Consider the following 19,778-nt stretch of genomic DNA (forward strand, 5'->3'; position numbering starts at 1 on the left):
CCATAGTGGGTTTGCACGCAGGTAACACCTAACCAAATCAAAGGGTGAGATGTTCTTAACGTGCATAATTTCTAGCTCCACTATAGTTATAGGACCTTTTTAATCCCAACTCTCTCCCAAATCAGGTACGACAAATAGATTGTGGTTGGGCCAAACTTCATTAAGGTAGCCTTATAGGATGAAGTATAGTCTAAAGGCAACATAACCTACCACCAAGTTTCAATAAAGCAACGGGGTTAGGTGATGACTTCTTCCCCTTAAGCTTTCCATTTTCAAATTAGTCTAAAGAATAGTTTTGATTTGAATTACAATTGTTATCTTATAACTTATGATCACTTACATTAGTTATCAAATCTCAAGGAAAAGTTTACATTTTAACCACAACTGATAGCTTACAAAACATGCAATAGTTATTAAATCTCACATGTTAGTTTCTATTTAAATTCCAATCGATAGTTTATGCCTTTGATTCATGATCTCTTGTGGTAGTTATGAATTTCATTATCAACATATATCTTGCATGTTGTACCATACACTTTCTTATGTTAATGAATTACTTGTAAGTCGCTTATGGAATTTATTTCACTACATGTACTAGTGGAAAACTCCACTTATGTATGTGAAGCCACACTTGGGATGTAACGGGATAGAATGTGTTAGAAATGGACCCTCGACTTAGAGGTTATCTTAGGTGGTAGAATATTTACCATCCATAGGTTGCTTTGCCTACGTGGCTTTGGGGATAACTTCTTTACTGTCCTGATTTAACATTGCCCTACGTAACCTCCTTACCACTTTGATTTAGTATTTTACCTCTTGCAACCTTTTTATCACTTCGATCTGGTATTTGCCCTGTGTGGCTTTGACAGTTCATTCCCATATAACCATGCGATGGTAAGTCCCACATATTAAATTTTGATTGGCCACTAGTTGATGAGATTTCATTAAACATCCTAATGTGGGGGTCTCATGGGCCAGGGATGGTGGTATGGGACACTATGCCTGAGCTATCGGCCTACGCTGGGTGATGAACCCTCCATAGTAACCTTTGAGCTTTCTTAAACTAGCTGGTTGTAACTGTGTAGTGTTTTATCCACACCGTCCATCTACCTAAAACGTCTAGTAGGGGTAGGACGTTGCTGGACTGATGTTCACCACCCCAAGTATAGGGTCGCGATGCAGTAATAATCTCGATAAGACCGAGGTCGAATCCACAGGGACTGAACCTTGTATGTAATCTAAAAGTAACCAGAACTAAAACTAGAAGAAGATGTATCTAAATCAGGAAAATTAAAAGAATAATTGTGAATGATTAAACTAAAAGCTTGTAAATTCAATGGTGGGAAACTAGGGTGCCAAGGATCCACTTTTAGCAATCAGGGAGATCTATGCTTGATTCATAAACATAACTGGATTTACAGTCCCATCTTCATCCAGTTGGAAGATATATCATTAAAAACCAAATCTAAACTTCCTTTGATCCAGTTTTCAAGAGATGAGAGGTATGAGAATTAGAATTGATTCCATCACAAAACCATGCCCATGAGACAAAGCAAACAACAGAATTTAACCAATCCACATCCAATCTAAGAGAGTTATGAATGTTAGGAAGGATTCCGTCACCCTACCATGCCCATGAGATGATGATGAACAATAGGGCTTCCTAACTTCATAATCCCAATAATGTAAAGAACATGCTCAAAGTTATCGCAGATCTATTGTAATTTAAGTCACATCAAACCAGTAAAGACTAAAAACATTCCTTATAATCAAACTAAAATCAAAATCAGTGCAACTTAAACATAAATCACAGGCATAAAGAAAAGTCTCCCATCATACTACATGCTTCACCTCTTAGCCATAACTAAGAGGTTTAGCCCATCATTAACAAGATTAAGCTAAAAATCTCTCAAAAGGAAAAACATGAACAAAGAAAACCAAGAAGAAGGAAAGGAAGAAGAGGTGCCGCCGCCAGCCGTTTCAAGCTCTCTCTCTCTTCCACGTCTTGCTCTCCACCGTCCAAGATGATGCTCTCTCTTTTTCTCTCTCCCTTTTATAAGCATAAGGAGGAGAGTCGGTGGAGGCTTACAGCAGAGGCGGTGGCTCTTTAGGCAGAAGAAGCTGCGTGCATAACACCTTTCGCATGTGAAAGAAAAATGCAACAAGTTGTGTTTGAATTGAATTTTTGGGATGGTTGCTGTCCAAGACTTGATTTTTTCTTCATGGCTAAAGTTGTGGCCACCCTCCGAAGATTTTGGACGGTTTAGATCAGCCATCTGACCATGATCATGCATGTATAACTCCCCGCAAGTCCTGGATTTCACGGCCGTGCGTATCCTGCGAAATTCATTGCGCTGACGTGTTCGGTGGGCCCCATAGTGATGTTTTCAGAGAGATCCACCCCATCCATTGGATTCCTGGCAAAATTTGGTTGGAAAAGAGTGGTTTTGGTTGAGTTTGGTGCGACCTATTGTATCAAATCTTTCCGTTGCTCATCCTGCATTTTCTGGCGATCCACATGTGTACACGTGCATGGGTCCAAGAAGACACCTTGGGTACGGTCGTCCCCCCTTTTAGACATAATGAACAGTCCGTATCAGCCACATGGGCCTCGATGGTAGGCCACAACATGTCTCAAAGGAGACAGCGTGCGGACGCTGTCCTGCTCAATCGAGAAGAGTCGAGTCAGCTCAACTTTGATCGAGTTGACCAACCGGTGTGGTGCGGGAGTGCACCGCCTGTGCACTCTCACATTGCATGTGGGGTCCACTGTGATTCTTGTAAGAAATCCATTCCGTCCATCCATTTTGTCATCCCATTTAAGGGGTTGAGACCAAGTTGAAGCATATCTAGGTATCAAGTGGGCCCCTAATCAGAGATTTAGTGGCTGATATATTTGTTGGGCCACTTCCACAAAGATCTAAGGGCTGAATTTCGACGTGTACGGTTAATTTAGGATCCTTAGGCCATGTATAAAGTTTCGACCCAAACGGATGGTGGGAACCTTGTGATCTTGTATTCAGGATGATTTTTAGGCCCTTTTAACTTCAATTGCTGAGTTTTCTTTGATCTTTGGCGTGTGAATTCTTTGATCTCGGTCCTCTAAGATCCATCCCTTGCCTTGGTAATTTTTGAGCATTAAATCCATGCTCTTAGTACCCTTTTTCAGTCCAAGCTCCTAAATTCACCTTGCAACACAAACATGATCAAAATAGGGTGTTTAACATTATCATGTACGTAAAATCATGTGATAACTGGGGTTTAATATGCAATATTTGACCCTCAACACAATCCCTAACTAGCATTTTGCTAGTCCCAAGCAAAGTATGTGAAAAATATCTTGAAAACTACAGGATAAATTTTTATAAAATCAAGCGGTTTTTAAAATGCAACCTAGATCATAAAGTTCCAAGATACATCAATGTTGGGCATTACCTTCTCTTAAACTCAAGCGCATGGTAAAGTTTATGGTTAAATTCAACATATTAATTCATCAATAAGAATAATTCTAAACATTGAGTTCCATGGGTGTATAGTGCAACCTAAACTTATCACAATCAAAGGTTCAATTCTCTATTTCATGATAACATTGATAATCAAAAGAGCATTTAGGATAACCATAACCTAAACCAAAACTTGCCTTACAGTTCATCTTTTCATTCTTCCAGCTTTTGATTTTTCCATCAATGGCTTTCATGCTATGTTCAATCTTTTTAATGATCTTCAATAGGTAACCCTTTTCGATGACAACTAATTTTGAGCTGAGTATTCTTTTATTATTTTTTTTTCAATTCTTCTTATTGAACATGATGCACAAATTCGCTAGGTTAGCTCCTTCCATGCTTAGTGATTACCAGGTTAACAATTCAATATCGAATTGAAGCTTTAATGTGTAAGCTAGGTGTGACATGTGAAATCATGACTCAATCAATGCTTAAAACTTTTAATCATGGATTAATAATTCGAACTTAACTGTGAAATCTAATAGATAATTGAATCCAAAAGTCATAAATCACCAGTATTACGTATTTTATACTTAAAAATCAAAGATGGCCTTCAAAATCACTTCGAATTCACAAAAATTTTCAGAAAAAATTAAAAAAAATTTCACAAATTTTGCTCAAGACTGAGAAAATACTGATTAGGTAACCTAATCTCCCATCCCCAACCTAAAATCTACATTGTCCTCAATATAAAATATATAAGCATATAATGCACATGAGACAATAAAAGTAGAGGAGTGATGGAATGATAGTACCTGATGAAGGAGTTAAAAGGCTTTTTCCAAAGAGATCTCCGCGTGAAAGTGGGTTAACACAAGAGTGAAAGCAATAAAAAACAAACTATCCTAGAGCAACTAGAAAGCAAACCATCCTAACGGCATAAAGCCAATTATCCTAGAACGACAAAAAGCAAATTACTCTAGTCCTATGAAAGCAGTAAACTTGCCTATACCTCCGTCAAACTAGGAGATCAATTTCACTTTAAACTCATTGCCATTGTTTGGACTTCGAATCTCGACAGCCCCATGAGGATAAACATTGATAACAGTAAAAGGGCCTGTCCAAAGAGATCGAAGTTTACTCGAAAAGAGATGTAACCGAGAATTATACAAAAGGATTTTCTGACCTGGCGTGAATGATTTGCGCAGAATGTATTGGTCATGAAACGCCTTCATCCTGTCCTTATAAATTCTCGAGTTCTCGTACGCATCATTTCAGATTTCTTCAAGTTCATTTAACTGAAGTTTATGTAGCAAGCTAGCGTTGTCTAGATTGAAGTTTAGATTTTTGATCGCCCAGTAGGGTCTATGTTCCAACTCCGTAGGCAAGCGACAAGCTTTCTTATATACTAGTCTAAAGGGAGACATTCCAATAGGGGTCTTAAATGCGGTATGATAAGCCAATTAGGCATCATTCAATTGAATTGACTAATCCTTATGGTCAGGGTTAACCATCTTTTTCAAAATGTATTTGATCTCCCTATCGAAAATCTTAGCTTGCCCACTTGTTTGTGGGTGGTATAGAGTGCTCACCTGATGAGAGATACCATATTTCTTCATTAAATTCTTGAATGGTCTATGTGAGACCTGTATCCTATCTCGTACCATTCCGTAGGCTTTCGTGGTCCTCCAGTCGAATTTTAGTGACCTGCGATCTATTATCAGCATTTGCATGCAATCCTGAGTCATGTCCCATATATCAGAGTCGATTCGACTTGAAACTTGTACCCCTAGCGACCGTGCCATCACTACGGTTCTAACACCGCGTCTCATGCGCTGCTGCGATACCCATGCCATGAGGTATGGGCCCATGTTTATTCTGAAGAAATGCAGCACGTTGCGAATTCTGATAGAATCTCTACGACTCGTCACATCAATCAAATCCAGTACACCCTCCATACCCCAATGCCACCTCACCATATCCCATGTACATTCACCCATTCCCTCTTTTTTCCAAGTCAACACTCTCTCTCCCCACCTATTCCACCTTTACACCAAATTCAAACCAACCCACACTTCCCATTCCCATTTCTTACAACACCCACTCTATCCATCCATCACTTATCTCTTTCTCATTTCTAACTTCACTCTCCAACTCCCATGGGTGAACGTCTAAGCTCCATGAGAAAGCTAGGTGTGGCCCACCTTCCTACCATCCAATCCCACCCTCTATGATCAATCTCAATCATTGAATAATGTTCCATTGGAGCTAAAGATGAGGAGAAGGCCAAGATGAAGCAAATGTTGGGTGTTCTTCTAAGGTTTAATCTGTGTGATTTTGATGATTTGAGGGCCCACTTGTGATGGGACCCATCTTGATGTATGCATTGTATAGGGAGGGCCCATAGTGGTAGGGTCCCTCCCCTTCTCACGTCTCTCCATCTCTCTCTCTCTCTCTCTTTCTTTCTTTTGTTGTGATGATCATGAGATTGTGGACCCCACAACGATGTATGTGTATCATCCTCACCGTCCAGACCATGGACAGCAGGATGTAGCTGCTGATTGAGTTAACAAGTTTTATGGGTCCCGCTGATATATGTGTTAAATCCACACCGTCCAGCAGCAAGGCCAACCATAGGCCCCCACAGCAGGCCTTGCAGATTCCGCCCCTACGGGCAATGGGGCCTAGCCAACAGTTTCGCCGTCCACCCCCACCTCAGGTTAGACTGCAACAATAGCCCATACAGCGGCCGAACTTCCCGCAATAAGCTCGGGTACATGCCTTAGCGGTTGAGGGCCAAGATGCGGCAGTCCCTACTCCTACGGCCTTTGAGGTGACGGCCCACATTCAAGGTACTTCCATATTTATATTCACACCATCCGTTCGTTTGGACAGAGGGGCCTGATGTATATGTTTCTCTATGCTATCCATCTGTTTAATCCAGCTGTCCAGCTGGGACAGTGGAGCCCATCTGATGCATGTGTTGAATCCAGACCGTCCAAGGTCTAAACGGTGCTGTGCAGGCCCTGTCGTGACATAGTTGTAGCCACGCCGTCCATCAGGTGGGACATGCGGACCCCACCTTGATGTTCGTCTCGTATCCAGGCGTCCAGGGCCTGTATGCTGGAGATGGTATATATATATATATATATATATATATATATATATATATATATGCTATATAACTAGTTGTGGTGGGTCCCGTCTCAGGGGAATTAGAGAGAATAAGGCGAGAAAGATGATCAGCCACTACGCTCTCTACTCCCTTTTTATCCTTTATTTCTAGATCAAATTCTTGGAGTAGGAGGATCCATCTTATCAGGCGGGGCTTAGCATCATTCTTAGAAAGAAGATACTTAAGCACTGTATGATCTGTGTAAACGATGATCTTGGATCCAATCAAGTAAGACCTAAATTTATCCAAATCGAACACTACAGCTAAGAGTTCCTTTTCCAAAGTCGAGTAATTCACTTGGGCAGGATTTAGGGTTCTACTTGTGTAATGAATAATGTAGGGCTTCTTTTCTTTTCTTTGGCTTAAAATTATCACACATAAGTTTATAAGGAAGGCTCCAGTCGGGTGGCTGAACGATAGGTGCAGTAGTCAATATGCCCTTAAGCTTCATGAAAGCTTTCTGACATTGCTCAGTCCACTCATATGGTGCATCCTTTTGAAGTACGTTACATAAAGGAAGAGAGAGAAGACTAAAATCCTTTATGAATCTTTTATAAGACCCGGCGTGTCCTAAAAAGGATCGCACGTCTCGTATGTTCTTGGGTGGAGGTAGGTTAGAGATAAGATCAATTTTTGTCTTATCTACCTCGATTCCTTTAGATGAGATGATATGTCCATGGACAATTCCCTTACGAACCATGAAATGACACTTCTCTCAATTAAGTACCAAATTATTTTCTTCACATCTTTTCAACACACATTTAAGACTCTCTAAGCACTCTCTGAAAGATGGTCTGAAGGCAGAGAAATCATCCATGAAGACCTTTAGATATTGCCCCACCATATTAGAAAAAATACGTACTCATCATGCATCGCTGAAAAGTGACGGGGGTATTACATAGTCTAAATGACATCCTTTGGTAAGGAAAGGTGTCATAAGGACATATAAATGTAATCTTTTCCTGATCTTTAAGGGCTATCTCTATCTGTTTATAACCCGAATACCCATTAAGGAAACAATAATAAGAATAACCAGTTAACCTTTCTAAAATTTAATCAATGAAGGGCAAAGGAAAATGGTCCTTCCTCATGATGGTATTCAACTTCCTGCCGTCAATGCACATTCTCCAACTAGTAGTAACTCTAGTTGGCACGAGTGCATTATGACATTGGCTACGATGGTGATTCCGGACTTCTTGGGAACCACCTAAGTTAGACTCACTCATTAACTATTGGATATAGGGTATATGATACCCACATCCAATAGTTTAAGAACCTCGGCCTTAACCACTTCTTTCATGTTTGGATTTAGTCTATGTTGTGATTGCCGAGAGGCCTTCGCATTATCCTCAAGATAAATGCAGTGAGTACAAATCGAAGGGTCAATTCTCTTGAGGTCCGCAATTGTCCATCTAAGGGCTCCATCATGCTTAATGAGAGTAGATATGAGCATACTCTTTTGTTCTTGCTCAAGGAGGGATGAAATCACCACCGGGTATGCCTCATCTTGACTTAAATAAATATATTTCAAATCAGAGGGCAAAGATTTTGGGTCAAGCTTCGGTGCCTTGAGGTTAGATGGTAGAGACACTTCTTCAGTTTGGGGCAATTCTTCAAATTGTGGCATCCACCGGTTAACTTTAAGTACCAGCGCAGTATCAAGCATGGCAATCATCTCCCTAATTATGTCATCATCAAAATCATGGGAATAGGCCAGGCACGTCTCTAGAGGGTCAGAGGATAATGTTAGAGGCGTTCATTGATGTGGCCCACATGTTGTATATGAGGCCCATTGGTGCAGCTCAATGATGCAACCCACCGTGATGTGTATGTTATCCAAGCCATTCTTTGACTAGACCACTGGTAGGCTCAGCTGTGATGAGTAGGCCCACTTGCTGCATGTGCAAGGCCCACTTGTGAGGCCCACATGTTGGATATTTGAGGTCCACCTATTATGTATTTACGGCCTATATGTTGTGGCCCATTGTGATGTATTTTCAGTCCATTTGGTATGGCCCATTGCGATGTATATTAGGCCCTTGTGAGAGGTCAGGGGCCCACTTTATGTTTGGCTTTATGTGGGCCACTGCTTGGGAGCAATGTTGGTTGAATGTCCACATTGATGGGCAATAATGGTTGGATATCCACTTGTGACCTTCTCTTAGGCCTTGTTAGGCCCATTCTCATCGTTTCGAATTGTTGGGGCTGATTCCAATTGTCGAGGCCGATTCTAATTCTGATTATCGAGGCCGATTCCGATTCCGATTGTCGAGGTCGATTATTGAGGCCGATTCTAATTCTGATTATCGAGGCCAATTCTGATTCTGATTATCGAGGCTGATTCCAATTCCGATTGTCCAGGATGATTATCGAGGCCGATTCCGATTGTCGATGCCGATTCCGATTGTCGATACCGATTCTGATTGTCGAGGCCGATTTTGATTGTCGAGGCTGATTGTTGAGGCCGATTCCGATTCCAATTATCGAGATCGATTCTGATTGTCGATTCTGATTGTTGAGGCCGATTCCAATTGTCGAGGCCGATTCTGAATGTCGAGGTCGATTCTGATTCTGATTGTCGAGGCCGATTCTGATTGTTGAGGCCAATTCCAATTGTCAAGGCCGATTCCGAATGTCGAGGCAGATTCCAATTCCGATTGTCGAGGCCGATTCCAATTATCGAGGCCATTTCTGATTGTCGAGGCCGATTCCGATTCTGATTGTCAAGGCCGATTCCAATTGTTGAGGCCAATTCTGATTGCCGATGCCAATTGTCGAGGCCGATTCTAATGGTCGAGGCCCATTGTTGAGGCCAAATATCGAGGCCGATTGTCAAGGCCCAATGTGATGTATATGCGGCTCGTATTTGAGGCCCATTGTGATGTGCATTCGGCCCGTGTTTGAGGCCCAATGTGATGTATATGCGGCCCGTATTTGAGGCCCATTGTGATGTGTATTCAGCCCGTGTTTAAGGCCCAATGTGATGTATATGAGGCCTATGTGATGAGGCTTATTGTGATGCATTTGAGGGCTAGGCGATGGAGCCCATTATGATGTATGTTAGGCCCATGTGAAAGGCCCATCATGATGTGTATTAAGATCTTGAGTGGGGCCCATAGTGTTGTATATTTGACCTTGTGTGAGGCCATGGGTCCACTATATGTTAGTCTCTATGTGGGCCATTCGTTGGGGGAAATGTTGGTTAAATGTCCACATTGTCAAGGTCAATTATCAATGCTAGTTATTGATACCGATTATGAGTATGTGACAACATAGCATCATGATACATGCCCATACGCATCATCTGCATGTTTGTTATAAAATGTGGTTGAACATTGCATATGTCATTGGGTAGGTTGTTATGAGAATCCCTGATAGGTGGAGGTTATCTCACATGAGCACACGGTATGCACAGGATTGATGCATGACTGGATTGTATGACTCATGCATCTTGCATTGTATGTTGTGATTACTGTACGCCTTAGCGACATTAGGGCTGTTGCCTCCACAGGCATGTCGTGGATGGCCAGATGAGACAACAAAAATCTGTTATTAGCATCAGACTGCCATAGATAACCCTGGGTGAAAATTCCTAAACTCTCTTGGTACCAGAGGACACCCTAACGTCTAGACCGAGTGGATATATATGAGCACATGAGGGCCGTATATCAGTAGGCCCATTTTTCACTCTGTCGTGGTTAATTGAGAAGGGGTGTAGCCTTACCCACCTGAGGTAGTAAGCAATGCAGGCTGAGTCTGACCAGTTTGAGGAATGGGTCCGTTATCGACTAGCTAGGCCCGATATTGGCAGGCGGATAGTGTGGTCTCTTTCACTTACCCAGTTGTGTGCTTGATGGGGCAGTAAGCTGGTGTAGAGTGTACTAGACCCTGGTAATGATCCTAGAGATGTACAGTACTGATTTGTGGAGCAGGAGTTGCATACTCATTCATTCATTCACTGACTATCCACTCGGGCTGGTGGTGAGCAACTATTTGTTATGTGTACCTTTGCAACTATTCATTCACTAACCTGAGATCAGAAGTTTACTACATTCAGTTTGACTATGTAAATTAAGTATGGGACTAGTTGGGATAGAACTCCCTTATGATGAACCCCATAGCCTTCGATACTATGTACTATCATCTTGACTTCACACTCCAACATAGTCATTCCATTCGCACTGCATATTGCATTACATCTGCTACATATGGCATTTTGGGTTACTGTGTTTCTACATTTATATGGTCCAGATACGGCTGATGGTATTCGTGAACTCATCAGGAATCGTATATTGCATTGCATCCTCGACATCTAATAATTGGCTCTTTATGACTCCTCATTTGCAGAGCTGATCTATATTGCGTACTTTGAAATTGTATGACTTATGGATTTATTAGTATTTCTACTTACTCTGATATCGTATGATTCATGATCTTACCAGTATTTTCAATATTGTATGATCATGGCATTGTATTGAATACTTGGTACTTACCTTATGCACACACTTACACCAACATCTAAGCATTCTATAAGCTTATATACGATAGATGCGTGCAGGTGATGTTAGGTTGTAGCTGCATTGAGCTTGGAACATGCGGCGGACTTCTGGAGCTTGATTTTTGATATATGTATTTCCCTTTCGGCACTATACTTAAATATTTATATTAGTAGATATGTGATGATGATGTTGCCTTTGTGATTTGGGTAAACTTGTGGTTATGCTTCTTATGAGATAAATGTACGTTGAAAAATCCTCCTTCTAGGATCCCAGGATCGAATTCTGGCGTATGCATGCTGGGAGCCGAGAATGGGATACTACGGAGGCTGTCGGCACCTGATTCAGCAATCGAGAATTTTGCGAGCCCGGTTTCCAAGTTCTGGGGCGTGACAGTCTATTACAAAATGTGAGCCTCCATCACTAATGATGGCTCGAGGCATTTCGAACCGGGAAAGGATGTTCTCTTTAAAAACTTAATGACTGTTCGATGGTCATTGTACCGGCACGGAATCGCTTTGACCTATTTAGTGGCATAGTTTACGGTGAGCAAAATATATAGATTTTTAAAGGATTGAGGGAATGATCTCATGAAATCGATGCCTCAGCAATCAAATGCTTCTATGTTAAGAATGAGGTTCAAGGGCATCATGTTTCGATGGGACAATGCTCCTAATTTCTAACAATGCTCACAAGCTTTGCAAAACTCATGAGTGTCCCTAAACATAGTGGGCCAGTAAAAGCCACACTGCAGAATCTTGGCCGTGGTTTTTTAGCAGAAAAGTGACTACCACAGGCCTGAGAATGACAGATGGAGATGACACTCTGATGCTCATCGTCTGACACACATCTCCTTAAGATTTGGTCTGGGTAATATTTAAACAAATATGGATCATCCAAAAGAATTTACGCACCTCGGTGAAAATTTTCTTCTTATCTTGCGCAGTCCAATGTGTCAGCGTGAAACCTATGGTAAGATAATTAGCAATATCAGTAAACTAAGGTGAATATGAGACTTTGAACAATTTTCATTAGGAAACATATCATTGATATGTGTCGTCTCAAGGGAATTAAGGAGATTAAGGCGAGAAAGATGATCAGCCACTACGCTCTCTACTCCCTTTTTATCCTTTATTTCTAAATCAAATTCTTGGAGTAGGATGATCCATCTTATCAGGCGAGGCTTAACATCATTCTTAGAAAGAAGATACTTGAGCGCTGCATGATCTGTGTAAACGATGATCTTAGATCCAATCAAGTAAGACCTAAATTTGTCCAAATCAAACACTACGACTAAGAGTTCCTTTTCCGTAGTCGAGTAGCTCACTTGGGCAGGATTTAGGGTTCTACTTGTGTAATGAATAATGTAGGGCTTCTTTTCTTTTCTCTGGCCTAAAACTGCTCTAAGAGCATAATCTGACGCATCACACATAAGATTAAAAGGAAGGCTCCAGTCAGGTGGCTGAATGATAGGTGCAATGGTCAATATGCCCTAAAGCTTCATGAAAGCTTCCTGGCATTGCTCAGTCCACTCATATGGTGCATCCTTTTGAAATACATTACATAAAGGAAGAGAGAGAAGACCAAAATCCTTTATGAATCTTCTATAAGACCCGGCGTGTCGTAAAAAGGATCGCACGTCTCGTATGTTCTTGGGTAGAGGTAGGTTAGAGATAAGATTAATTTTTGCCTTATCTACCTCGATTCCTTTAGATGAGATGATATGTCCAAGGACAATTTCCTTATGAACCATGAAATGACACTTCTCTTAATTGAGTACCAAATTCTTTTCTTCACATCTTTTCAACACATATTTAAGACTCTCTAAGCACTCGCTGAAAGATAGTCCGAAGACAGAAATCGTCCATGAAGACTTTTAGATATTGCCCCACCATATTAGAAAAAATACTCATCATGCATCGCTGAAAAGTGACGGGGGTATTACATAGTCTGAATGGCATCCTTTGGTAAGCAAAGGTGCCGTAAGGACATGTAAATGTAGTCTTTTCCTAATCTTTAGAGGCTATCTCTATCTGATTGTAACTCGAATACCCATTAAGGAAACAGTAATATGAATGACCAGCTAACCTTTTCAAAATTTAATCAATGAAGGGCAAAGGAAAATGGTCCTTCATCGTGACGGTATTCAACTTCCTGCCGTCAATGTACATTCTCCAACTAGTAGTTACTCTAGTTGGCACGAGTTCATTATGACATTGGCTACGATGGTGATTCCAGACTTCTTGGGAACCACCTAAGTTAACTCACTCATTAACTATTAGATATAGGGTATATGACCCATATCCAATAGTTTAAGAACCTCGACCTTAACCACTTCCTTCATGTTTGGATTTAGTCTATGTTGTGATTGCTGAGAGGCCTTCGCATTATCCTCAAGATAAATGCGGTGAGTACAAATTAAAGGGTCAATTCTCTTGAGGTCCGCAATCGTCCATCTAAGGGCTCCATTATGCTGAATGAGAGTAGATATGAGCATACTCTCCTGTTCTTGCTTAAGGAGGGATGAAATCACCACCGGGTATGTCTCATATTGACCTAAATAAATATATTTCAAATTAGAGGGCAAAGGTTTTAGGTTAAGCTTCGGTGCCTTGAGGTTAGATGGCAGAGGCACTTCTTCAGTTTGGGGCAATTCTTCAAATTGTGGCCTCCATCGGTTAACTTTAAGTACCGGTGCAGTATCAAGCATGACAATCATCTCCCTAATCATGTCATCATCAAAATCATGGGAGTGGGCCAGGCACGTCTCTAGAGGGTCAGAGGATAAGGTTAGAGGCGTTCTATCTTTCACAAAAGAGTCAATCATATAAATGTCGTGCAAATCGTCATCATCCTCTAACCGTCTGCCCATATTGAAAAGGATGTTCAACTCCAATGTCATATTCCCGAAAGACATACTCATGACTTCATTCCTGCAATTAATGATTGCGTTTAAAGTGGCAAGGAATGAGTAACTAAGAATGACAAGAATCTGAGTGCTCATGTTACTGATGGGTTTTGTATCCAGGATGATAAAATCTATAGAGTAGTAGAATCTGTCAACTTGGACCAACACATCCTCAATTATCCCTCTCAGTACACGAACAAAGCGATCAACAAGTTGTAATGTGGTTAAGGTGAGTTTTAATTCACCAAAACCTAACTGTTTGTACACCAAGTATGGAATTAGATTTACGCTCGCTCCTAAGTCAAGAAGTGCGTGCTCAATGCGGTAATTTCCAATTACACAAGCGATGGTTGGGCTACCAGGATTTTTGAATTTTTGTGACACATTTTTCTTTAGGATGGCACTCACTTTCTCAGTTAAGAAGACTTTCTTTTAAATATTTTCCCGTCTTTTGGTCGTACACAAGTCTTTCAGAAATTTAGCATATGGAGGTATTTATTTTACGACATCAAGTAGAGGAATATTGACCTTCACTTGTTTCTACACCTCTAGAATGTCCTGAGAGTTAGAGAGAGGTTTTGGTGCAACCAATTGTTGGGAAAATAGAGCAACCGGCTTCCCTTAAGGTTCCAGTTCTAATTCTTGTGGGGCGTGGCTAGATCCATCACCTTTGTCCTCTTCCGGTTCCTTAGGCTTTTCAGCCCTAATCGGAATGGTCTTCCCACTTCTAAGAGTGGTGATAGATTTAGCTTGCTCCATCTGATTTGAAGAACTTAGATCACTTATCTCATAGTGCGGTTTAGCTTGGATCACTTATCTCATAACCGTCATATGTGAATCCATCTTTTGCATAAATTTTGTAAGTTCTCGTATTGCTTGAGTAAGCTCTTATGAGGAGTTTTGAACTGGTTCTTCTTGAGGTTTCTCTTGATTTGGATTTTGATTGAAGAAACCTTGAGGGGTACTAGTTTGTCCATTCTTCCAACCGAAGTTTGGATGATTTCTCTAACCAGGATTGTATGTATTGGAGGTAGGTCCATTTAAAGGTCTTTGGTAATTGTTCATGGCATTGGATTGCTTATTCAACACCTCTTGAAAGGCAGGTATTATTGGACAATTTTCAGTTGTGTGAACGTTTCATGCACAAATACGGCAAACAATTTCCTTATCCTTATCCTTTTTTAATTCTATGGCCTCAAGTTTCCTGGTAAGATAAGCCATTTTAGCATTGATATCATCGTCCTCTTTCAAGAGATCCATTCCACCCCTCTCCTTGGATTGAGTCGGCCTAGACATGGTGCTTGGTTTTGGGTTTGTGTCCCATGATTGTGTGTTTTCAGCGAGTCTATCCAAGTAGTCCCACACCTCATCGACATTTTTATTCATGAATTCCCCATTGCACATTGTCTCGATCAATAGGCGCATGGAAGATGTCAGACCATCATAAAAGAAGTTTGTAATGCGCCACGTTTCAAATCCGTGTTGTGGGCATGAACTGACAAGATCCTTGAACCGCTCCCAACATTGAAAGAATGTTTCATCCTCCTTTTGGGCGAAGTTCAGTATTGACTTTCTAAGGGTGTTCGTTTTATGATGTGGAAAAAATTTCTTTATGAACTCCCTTATCATATCATTTCATGTGCCAATAGATCGAGGACGTATTGAATGCAACCACGTCTTAGCGTTCTCTTTTAAAGAAAAGGAAAAGAGTTTCAACATGACCGTGTCATCAGACACGTTAGGAAAGTATAAAGTGACTATGATCTCATCAAACTCTTTCAGGTGTAAGTATGAATCTTCTGACTCAAGCCCATGAAATTTAGGAAGGTGTTGGATCACTCTTGGCTTGATATTCATGTGTCCTGTATTCTCTGGAAAAATCATGCATGAGGGCATGCTCACCCCCACCGGTTGTAAATAATCTCGTAAAGTACGAGGCAGGGGTGCTTAACGCACCTTATTCTCATCCTAGACTTCCCCAACCTTAAGTTGAGGTAGTCCTTCTGGTTGATTAGCCAATTGATTTGCAGCCATAACCTCAATTAACTTTGGGGATCTTGAGCAGTGTCTAGTCCTGCGATGGATAGTCAACCCCTCAACCAATCCTCCTTTTGTCAAGAAACGTCAAGTGTTGTCACGGACCCACTTGAGCATGAAACACTTGTAGCCCTCAATTCAGATTCTAAACTTAAATCTAAAACAAAGAAAGATAATAAAAATCTAGAAATAAAGAGAAAGAAGAGTTGAAAAGAGGTTACCAAATCAGAAGTTCTTAAATTAAGATCCTACAAAATAAAACAAAATAAGTCAGTTCCTAACAAATAGAAAGTAAACTAGTTTCTAAAAAGGGAAAATTCCTAAAAAAGGAAAATAAAAAGTTTCTAAAAACTGATTAGGAAAGTTCTAAACTTAAAATTAGAAAGTATGTTAATAAAAGAAATCCTAGAATTAGAAAGTTTCTAAAAATAGAAAATAAAACCCTAATCCTAAAAATGGAATAATGGAGAAATTAGAAAGAGATTACCAATTTAGAAAGCCTATATCAGGGTCCTACAAAACAGGAAAGTTAGGTTAGCTTCTAGAAATCAAGAAAAACCTAAACCTAGAATTAAAAACTAGAAAAACCTTAATCTTAACCTAATTCCAAAATTAGTTAATCTCAGAAAAACATAACCATCAATCCTCGGCAACGACGTTTACCACCCCAAGTATAGGGTTGCGATGTAGTAATAATCTCGGTAAGACTGAGGTCGAATCCACTGGGACTGAACCTTGTACGTAATCTGAAAGTAACCAGAACTAAACTAGAAGAAGATGTAACCTAAATCAGAAAAATTAAAAGAATAATTGTGAATAATTAAACTAAAAGCTTAAATTCAAAGGAAGGAAACTAAGGTGCCAAGGATCCACTTTTATCAATCAGGGAGATCTATACTTGATTCATAAACACAATTGGATTTAGAGTCCCATCTTCATCCAGTTGGAAGATATATCATTAAAAACCAAATCTGAACTTCCTTTGATCCAGTTTTCAAGAGATGAGAGGTATGAGAATTAGAATTGATTCCATCACAAAACCATGCCCATGAGACAAAGCGAACAACAGAATTTAACTAATCCACATCCAATCTAAGAGAGTTATGAATGTTAGGAAGGATTTCATCACCCTACCATGCCCATGAGATGATGGTGAATAATAGGGCTTCCTAACTTCATAATCTCAACAATGTAAAGAACATGCTTAAAGCTATCGCAGATCTATTGTAATTTAAGTCACAATAAACCATTAAAGATTAAAAACATTCCTTATAATCAAACTAAAATCAAAATCAGTTCAACTTAAAAATGAATCAAAGGCATAAAGAAAAGTCTCTCATCACACTACAAGCTTCACCTCTTAGCCATAGCTAAGAGGTTTAGCTAATCATCAACACGATTAAGCTAAAAATCTCTCAAAAGGAAAAACATGTAAAAAGAAAACTAAGAAGAAGGAAAAGAAGAAGAGGTGTTGCCACCAGCCGTTTCAAGCTCTCTCTCTCTTCCACGTCTTACTCTCCACCGTCTAAGATGATGCTCTCTCTCTTTCTCTCTCCCTTTTATAAGCATAAGGAGGAGAGTCGGTGGAGGCTTATAGTAGAGGCGGTGGCTCTTTACGCAGAAGAAGCTGTGTGCGTAACACCTTTCGCATGCGAAAGAAAAACACATCAAGTTGCGTTTGAATTGAATTTTCGGGATGGTTGCTGTCCAAGACTTGATTTTTTCTTCATGGCTAAGGTTGTGGCCACCCTCTGAAGATTTTGGACGGTTTGGATCAGCCATCTGACCATGATCATGCACATACAACTCCCCGCAAGTCCCAGATTTCACGGCCGTGTGTATCCTGCAAATTTCATTACGCTGACGTGTTCGGTGGGCCCCTTAGTGATGTTTTCGGAGAGATCCACCCCATCTATTGGATTCCTGGTGAAATTTCAGTTGGAAAGGAGTGGTTTTGGTCGAGTTTGGCGCGACCCACTGTATTAAATCTTCCTGCATTTTCTGGCAATCCACGTGTGTATACGTGCATGGGTCCAAGAAGACACCTTAGGTACAGTCGTCCCCCCTTTTGGACGCAATGAACGGTCTATATTAGCCATGTGGGCCTCGATGGTGGGCCACAACATGTCTCAGAGGAGACAGCGTGCGGACGCTGTCCTGCTCGAGCGAGAAGAGTCAGGTTAGCTCGACTTTGACCGAGCTGACCGACCGGTGTGGTGCGAGAGTGCACCACTTGTGCACTCTTACATTGCATGTGGGGTCCACTGTGATTCTTGTGAGAAATCAGTTTCGTCCATCCATTTTTTCATCCTATTTAAAGGGTTGAGACCAAAGTTGAAGCATATCCAGGTATCAGGTGGGCCCCAAATAAGAGATTTAGTGGCTGATCTGTTCGTTGGGCCACTTCCACAAAGATCCAAGGGCTGAATTTTGATGTATACTATTAATTTAGGATCCTCAGGCTAGATATAAAGTTTCGAGCCAAACGAATGGTGGGAACCTTGTGATCTTGCATTCAGGATGATTTTCAGGCCCTTTTAACTTCAGTCGTTGAGTTTTCTTGGATCTTTGGCATGTGAATTCTTCGATCTCGGTCCCCTAAGATTCGTCCCTTGCCTTGGTGATTTTCGAGTGTTAAATCCATGCTTTTAGTACCCTTTTTCAGTCTAGGCTCCTAATTAAATTCACCTTGCAACAAAAACATGATCAAAATAGGGCATTAAACATTATCATGTACGTAAAATCATGTGATAACTAGGGTCTAATATGTAATATTTGACCCTCAACATTGTGGTATCGTTTCTCTAGCTCCCAGACCATCAACTATCCACCCACTTTTGGTGAGTTTGTCACTACGCATGTACAAGACGTACTTTCACTGGTGACCGGCCACATGCATATGTTTCACTCAAAAGCCAACTGGATGAGCATCCCTAGTTGATGTGCACTCATGCATTCATGTATTAAATAAGACTACATTATGTATTGTTTTGTATGTGTTGCTGTTTTTAAACTATGCTTGACTAAGGCGGCGATGTGTAATCTTAAAGGGAATTCATACTGAGTTGGCCACTCATTCATCGTATATTCAATTGTACAGAAAATGTAGGTTTAGGCGAGGATGACTATTTAGGCGAGGATGACTATCAAGCAGGTCCCAATGCCATCATGACAGGATTGGAGGAGCCGCGCCTGGAGGCGGTGGAGTACTACGGGCTTAACCAGTAGTTATAGTTATTTCTTTTCCAGTTTAACTCTGATATATTTGAAACTTATGGGTTTTGTACTTAAGGTCCCCAGCTGGGTGGACCGGGATCTTAATATTTTGGTTATGCGATGGTTCATTATGTTTGGTTTATGTTATCACACTCTAATTATCATAATTGCTATTTACCTGTTTAGTTAACACCCGGGTTTTTAGGAAGTGGGTTGTATACTCAGGTTCTCGGGACGTTACATTTCTCATTTACAATTATAATGACATCAAAACAATCATAAGAGTTAAGCTAAGCAATGTATAAAAGTCTAAATATAAGTGAAGTCAAGTCAATAACAAAAATATATATACATTCGACCAAGTCAATAAAGTCCACTCAACTGGGGACTCTAATATACATGTCTAAAAAAAAGTGTACAAAAGAAAACTAATGTCACAACACGAAAACTCCAACAACGAAACCATAGGGAAGCACTCCACCTACTCTTGCCTGCCCGATGCC

General features: G+C 40.6%; 1 non-coding gene across 1 annotated transcript; it reads left to right on the forward strand.

The window, feature by feature from the left end:
* The first annotated feature begins 15,496 nt into the window (after window positions 1–15,496).
* On the forward strand, window positions 15,497–15,603 carry LOC131235762 (small nucleolar RNA R71). Its single transcript, XR_009166284.1, has one exon. It is a non-coding gene; the product is annotated as a small nucleolar RNA R71 (small nucleolar RNA).
* The last annotated feature ends 4,175 nt before the right edge of the window (window positions 15,604–19,778 follow it).

This window comes from Magnolia sinica, chromosome 19 (assembly GCF_029962835.1).
Source record: "Magnolia sinica isolate HGM2019 chromosome 19, MsV1, whole genome shotgun sequence".
NCBI classification, from domain to species: Eukaryota; Viridiplantae; Streptophyta; class Magnoliopsida; order Magnoliales; family Magnoliaceae; genus Magnolia; species Magnolia sinica.